Source organism: Prionailurus bengalensis, chromosome B2 (genome assembly GCF_016509475.1).
Source record: "Prionailurus bengalensis isolate Pbe53 chromosome B2, Fcat_Pben_1.1_paternal_pri, whole genome shotgun sequence".
Taxonomy (NCBI): Eukaryota; Metazoa; Chordata; class Mammalia; order Carnivora; family Felidae; genus Prionailurus; species Prionailurus bengalensis.
Window position 1 is genome coordinate 114,122,730 of NC_057349.1, and position 6,968 is coordinate 114,129,697.

The 6,968-nt window shown below is 37.8% G+C and overlaps 1 pseudogene; it reads right to left on the reverse strand.

Annotated features, from left to right (window-relative positions):
- Positions 1–4,137: 4,137 nt before the first annotated feature.
- LOC122489019 lies at positions 4,138–5,054 on the reverse strand (annotated as a pseudogene).
- Positions 5,055–6,968: the final 1,914 nt, after the last annotated feature.

A 6,968-nucleotide genomic window follows, 5' to 3' on the forward strand; every position in this document is an offset into this window, starting at 1 on the left:
AAGAGTGGAGTGTTTCTTCAGCTGAGGAAATATACTTTCCATCATGACTTTGCTGTAATGTTGTTTATTACATAGGAAGTGTCCTCAGATGAACTGGTGAAAAGGGCTTATTTCTCCTAGATTACAAAGTCAGACTGCATCTATTTTAAGCTACTACATCATTAGCTTTCATGCAAGTGTTGTGTAAAACACAGTGAAAAATATATTTAAAAACTCATATTGGCAGTAAGCAATTAAATTTTTGAGTGAAACTTTAAAAAATAAAATTTTCTACTATAGTAAAACATTCATATGTAGTCTCTATTCTCTCTGCATTCACTTTTCATATTCATGGGATTTCACCTTTGATCTTTTTTCTCAGGTATTTCATGTGCTAACTGACTTCACATTTCCTTCCATCTCTCTGGTTTGAGTTTTTCTCAACTATATAACCTGTAAAAAATATAGATTTTTTAAAAAAATTGTTGAACTACACCACTGTAAGCCTACCTGTAGACCCCATAAAATCCCCTATTAATATATATAGTCAGCTGGGTCTGCAAATAATGAATATGCTTCTGGATACTCCGGGCTCACTGGAGTAGGTGCATCATGACTGATTCACAGGTGAGTAGTATTGGCTCTGTTAGGAACAGTATATCAGAGTGTACACAAACTCATAGCTTAAAGGAGATACAAATAAACAGAGGCTGGAAAAGGTTGGGACCAGAGCCATCATGATGCCATGGTTAGCCATCTCTGGTAAGCCATGGTTAGCACATCTGGTAAGCAATTGTAGTCCATGAACCCTGTAAAATTGTAAACGTGGCCTGTTGAGCATAAGGGCCTTTTATATCTGACATTATATTGACCAGGCTCTTGCTATTCCCTCCAGAGAGGCCCTTCACCCTGCTCTGTAAACAGAGAAGGAAGTCAGAGGCCTGCTCTTGCATGCAGGCGGTCGGCAGCTCACCCTGAACTTGCTTCAGCCAGAGCACACTCAGGCGTCATGGTCAGTGGATATCTTGGAGCTTCAAAGGTGAGTCCACTGCTCAAAAGGAGACATTTCGATGACCCAGGATTCCTGGCAGATTTTATTTCAGTTGCTGGAAAGTTCTCAAAAATGCTCAAAAGCCCTCCAGCTGCCCAGAGAGTCTGAAATGCATGCAGTGGGTCTCCCAGACAAAGCTTTAGAAAGCTGCTAGCACCACAGATCCAACACAGCCTCTGCATCTTGATTTCACTAGAACAGATGTTATCTGCAAGCAATTAACATACTTGTCATCACCAGTGAAACAGATACAGAATTCTTCGTTTTTTTTAATGCACCCTAAAGAAAAGTGTTTGTACATAAAACAAAATGTTCACATTAGTATTAAAATAATATTCAGTGAAGAAAGTTGCATGTGTCAGTTTTTCAGTTTTTTCTATCTTTTTTTGTAAAAAAGATACTGTAATAATTTTTAGAAAACTGTGAGGTAATAAATGTCACCAGCAATATAAATATTTGTGACAACTCCCTATTCGATTAAAGCGGTATCTATTTGTGATTAATTTGTATCTTCATATCTTGGCTGATAGAATTTGCCATTTGGTATATTTTTCCTCTACGTTAACATTTCCAAAATTCTTTGGTTTTATAGATTATGGAAAATAATGGGATTTGCTTTATAATAACAATACAAATGTGTTGACCAAAACATAACCCTTAAGATTGGTACAAGTGAAAACTTTGGTAAAATTCAATGTGTAAATATCCTAGTGGTAAAAACAAAAACAAAACAGAAATTTTAAGCTCTTGAGTTGTTCCAAAAGGAAAAAACAAAAAGAAAACAAAAAACTCAAATAGCATAATTCCTTTGTATTATGTAATTATACTCTTAACACCAACTCAATTTCTTATAGGCTGATTCTGTAACATGACAGTCCTGAATTATCTTTCATCATAAAATTCATAGTTTTCATTTAGTATTCATACCCTCACACTTTTTTAATTAGTGAAAACTGAAAGGCTGGATTTCTAGCATTTCAACTTCTGATCACAAATATTTCTGCAGAGGTTAAATTCATTTTTTTCTTCCATATTCCTTTTAAGAAATTTTGTAAAATTTGAAGACAATGTTTCTGCTATACTGACAACTTAACTGGTCTGAAAATACAAGATAATATCACCTACGCAAACACTATGACTGATACATTCATTCTGAACAGAGGTACCTATAATATTTGAAGTGAATGAATATTCACTACCACTAACTGGAAGGCAGATGTGGGATAGTAAAAGATCACTGAATTAGTGCCTAATATTCTAGGTCACTCTCATAGGTCTGCAATGTACTAACCAATGACCTTGAAAATGGCTTATCATTTTTTTATCTAGAAAATGATGACCTTCTTAACTGACTGTGAATTAATGTAGATAATTTATATGAAAGCACTATAAATCATGGAACATTATATAATGAAAATAACATTTTAATCATAGAATATTTTACAAAACATATTCTCAATAAGTACCTGGTAGAGAGTATTGCCAACTCTATTAGGTGATGCGAGCCAAAGCACTCCGTTGGTTTTTGACGCTTCCCCTCCAACAGGAAGTGTTTACTTTGGTCAGCTTTAATAGTAGATAAATAGTAAATAAAGAAACTGATAATCCTTCCTGTATCATACAAATGATTGCTAACACTCTTCGTCCAGTATTTTCTTTCTCTGACTTTATCTGAGGCCTCATGACCTTAGGTCCTGTTCAAGTGCTCAGTGTTTGCTGGAAAATTAAATCTTTTGGTTTGTCATTTCCACAGCACTCATTAGGTACTTTACTGCCTAAGACAAGGCTACCTTATATTTTCCATTTTTAACTGATTTCCATTAGTTATATCAGAATCCCCTTGTGGTTTCTCATTCTTTCTGCATAGTCTCAACATCTATCAAACTGCCTAGTAAGAAATAATTAATTGAATGTCTGCTAATATTAATTATTTAAAATCACTAAAATCAGAACCTGGATACTGTGGGTGAGCTTTTGTCTAAATGACAATTCATCCACTTGTGAAATCCACTTTTTTTAATGTTTATTTATTTTTGGGAGAGAGACAGACAGAGTGTGAGCAAGGCGGGGGCGGGAAGAGAGGGAGACACAAAATCTGAAGCAGGCTCCAGCTCTGAGCTGTCAGCACAGAGCCCGTCACCCTGGGGCCCGAACTCACAAACCATGAGATCATGACCTGAGCTGAAGTCGGACACAACCAACTGAGCCACCTAGGCCCCCCTGCAATCCACCTTTTGATCAGTCCTTCAGCAAGAAAGGCAAAACTTTGAGGTTGTTTTACCTATTTGTGTATTTTTTGGTATTCAATCCTTTTAAAAACATTTTACTGGACTTCATTATAATTAGAACTTCCAGTTTATTTGGAATTTATTAACTCATTCAGTAAATATTTGCTAAAGAACTCCTATGTAGAAAGTATTCCTCTAAATATATTGGGTATAGCAGTGGGCAATTCAGGGCAAATGCTCCCTGCCTCTTGAAACCTAATTCTCCTAAACAGACATACAGTAAATCAAGTAAGCTCTCAAATAAGTAAAATAATTTCAGATAGTTAAATGCCCAATGATGTAAACAAAGTACTATGATGGAGATGAGCAGGGACAGGGGGACACGTCAGTGGAGTCTACAAGTGACAATATAAATTGAAATGTAAAGGCTGAGAAGCCTATTGGACCAAGAGCATGGCAAAGAACAGAAAGTTCAAAATCCATAAGCAGAAGAGAACTTGACCTATTCTAACAGTTTTCACAGACCAGTGTGAGTAAATAAAGCACAGTGAAAGGAGATGAAAAAGCATGGGGAAATGTAGAAGAGATAATAATAGCAACATCATCATCTAACATTTACTGTGTGCTTTCTATTGCCAGATACAATGCAGATTATATCATTTGATCCTTACATGAATTCTAAGAGGTAATGTTATTATCAACATTTTACAGATGAAGAAACTGATGCTTAGAAAGGTTAAATAGGTAGGGACACCAGATACAGAATAAATTAGAGGATGTGGCAAATAATTCAACTCTTGCCTTTTTTGTTTGTTTTTACAAACTGTTTATTTTTCATCAACCTTCTTTCCATTTTGTTTGCTTCTGTAGAAGAACAGCTTAAGACCACTCAGTTTTTCCTACCCATTCAGTGGCCTGAGCAGTGGGAGCTGCAGACCAGTCTTCAGTAGTAGGCTGAGCTCCAGTCTTCAGTAGGGAACTGCTGAGTAGGCACAGAGGGCACCCGCACACCTTCAGAACAGTCTGCGACTTGAAGTTGAGTATCAGTGAACTCAGGAGCTGGAGCTGTACATTCACCCTGAAATCCCTCCTTGTCACAGCCTTTTCTGCAACAGCCTGCTCTTCCTTTTGAATCTCTTCAGGACCGCTATGGAAGTAAAGATCAGGCATGACCTCCCATGGCTGTTCATGGGAAATTGTGCCATGCGTGTGCAGAACTTCCCTGGCCAGCATCCATCACATTAGAGCCACCGAGTGAGCTCCCTTGTTGCAAGGAATGGCAATGTCCACATAGGGCAGAGGAGAGTCTGTGTTACACAGAGAGATGCTAAGCAAGTTAACATAAGATGCCTCTGTGACAGGCTGGTGGTCAGCCTTGGGATCAGTAACCACCAGAAATCTCAGCTCTCAGAAAGCTGCCTGGCTCTGGTTAGTGAAGGTTCCAGAAGTGAAGCAGCCAGCAATAGGAATGATTCCAGTAGCAGCAGCAAACTTCAGCACGGCTCGCTGGCCAGTATTCCTGGATGATATGACACTGACATCAGCTGGGTTTTCAATGGCAACAATGGCACCAGCTGCCAGCAGAAGCTTCTCCCAGGTTCTCTTCAGATTTATGACGTAGATACCACCACTTTTCCTTTTGTAAATGTACTGTTACGTTAGGAAGTCAAGGTTGGTGTCACCTAAGTGGATTCCTTCTGCAAGAAATTTGAGGACAACCTCCACCTTCATTTGTAAGATATCAAGGGCTCTGGACATGGTGAAAGTTTCCCTTTAAGTTACCACAGGAATGCAAAAACAACGCTGTATGGTCCCCTCCCTGGGTATCATGGGAAAAGCTCAACTTTTGTCTTAATACAATAGGAAGCCATTGAGAGATTTTAGTTAACAGAGAGATATGATTCATTTCTGTTAATATAAAAATTTACCATGAATGACAGGCAAGGAGGGATTGCTTAATTTCTTTCTCCTCTCTTCACATCTGGTTTGTTTTGCTCCTGCTAGATTCTGAGCCATTCTAGAAGAGCAGAAATTTTTGTCTTGTTTATTACTTTATGTTCAGTCCTTAGCATGGTATTTAACATATTTTTAATGCTCATTTAATATTGAATGAATGAATGACTATACTGGATACTTGCTGATTTCCACCTACTTCCATTCTGATTTGGGTTTCTGATATTAAAAGTTATATTAGTTCTTATTTTTTGAGTCCTATAACTATTCCAATGTCCATTTACCTTTCTTAAGATTTTGATGTGTGGCCAGTTGCATAGTAATTGCAAGGATGGACATCGGACTATAGCCAGAGGGGTCAGATAGGAGGTTACAGAAGTCAAATGGATAAGAGCCATCAGGGCAGAGTCTAGGGCAGTACAGAAAAACCACATCTCTCAGTTTTTCTGAGCACTGCAAAGACCCATTCCACCCAAGGACCCCACTCTATCTTGCTTTGCTCATTAGGCTGTGTTTCTGAGTATTTGCTCCCTATGAGTCTAATTATTTTGTTTTTAATGTTTATTATTTTTGAGACAGAGAATCAGTGGGTGTGGGAGAGAGAGGGGCACAGAGGATCTGAAGCGGGCTCTGTGCTGGCAGCAGAAAGCCCAATGGGGGGCTCAAACTATGAACTGTGAATTCATGACCTGAACTGAAGTCAGACGCTTAACTGACTGAGCCATCCATGTGCCGCTGAGTCAGTAATTCTTAAATAATAATAGTTATTATAAACGTTTTACTAGTTATAATGGACTAAGTGAGGATCTAAGTACTGGTGAAAGTAAAGCCCATAAATTAGAATTTAATCCTCTTTATGTAGTGTACGATTATGTTCATCTTGGGGGAAAAAAGGCAAAAATTCAAGTTTTTTTGTCATTATAGGACTCACCAAAATTTTGAAAACCTTGGTTATTTTTTAATTTGTAAAAAGTAATACTAGATCTAGCAGTTGCTTAGTATTAATCAGAATAGGCTAGAGTTGGTTGTTATAACAAATTACAACTCCCAGTGCTTTATTATACACCTACTCACATAGACAGAATTCTCATCTGCATAGCTGCATGTAGTATCCTAATATTACAGAGGCTCCATCATTTTGTAATAGCACCTTCTGAAACATGTAGCATCCTTGATTGTTGGGAATGAGGGGGAAGATGTGTAGGAGAATCACTAGTAGAATTTCCACTTCCTTAACCTGGAAGTTACACATGTACCTTCCACTATCATTTCCTTGCCCAAAATTGGTCACATGCTTGTGATGAACTGCAAGGGTGCTAAGAAATGTGGACAAGTAGGTGAAATTCAGTTGAGCATCAGATCTTCTGTAATGCTCCTCAAACATGACTTTAAGAAGCCAGCCTGAGGTTTTTAGTTGATAGTAGAGGGATCATATTACTCTTTCAAGTCTGTATTCTCAGATGTTCCTCTGCTAGTCTTTAGAGTCAGGGTATACTGATTATTACACGTCCCTGGAAGCGCCAGATGTGTTTCCATAGTTCCCCTTCATGTAGGATATTAAATAAACAGATGCCATTTCAAATTAGAAACTTCCATTTCTTCCTACCTAATATAAAATGTACCAAATCATTTCCAAATTGGAGATTTATTTTTCTGTTTATGTTTTTCATGGTTTTATAGTAAGGTTCTCTAAAAGGGCTAGGCTTAAAGCTATTGCCTGTCCCAAGTGTACTGTTCACATGCTGATTGATTTGAAA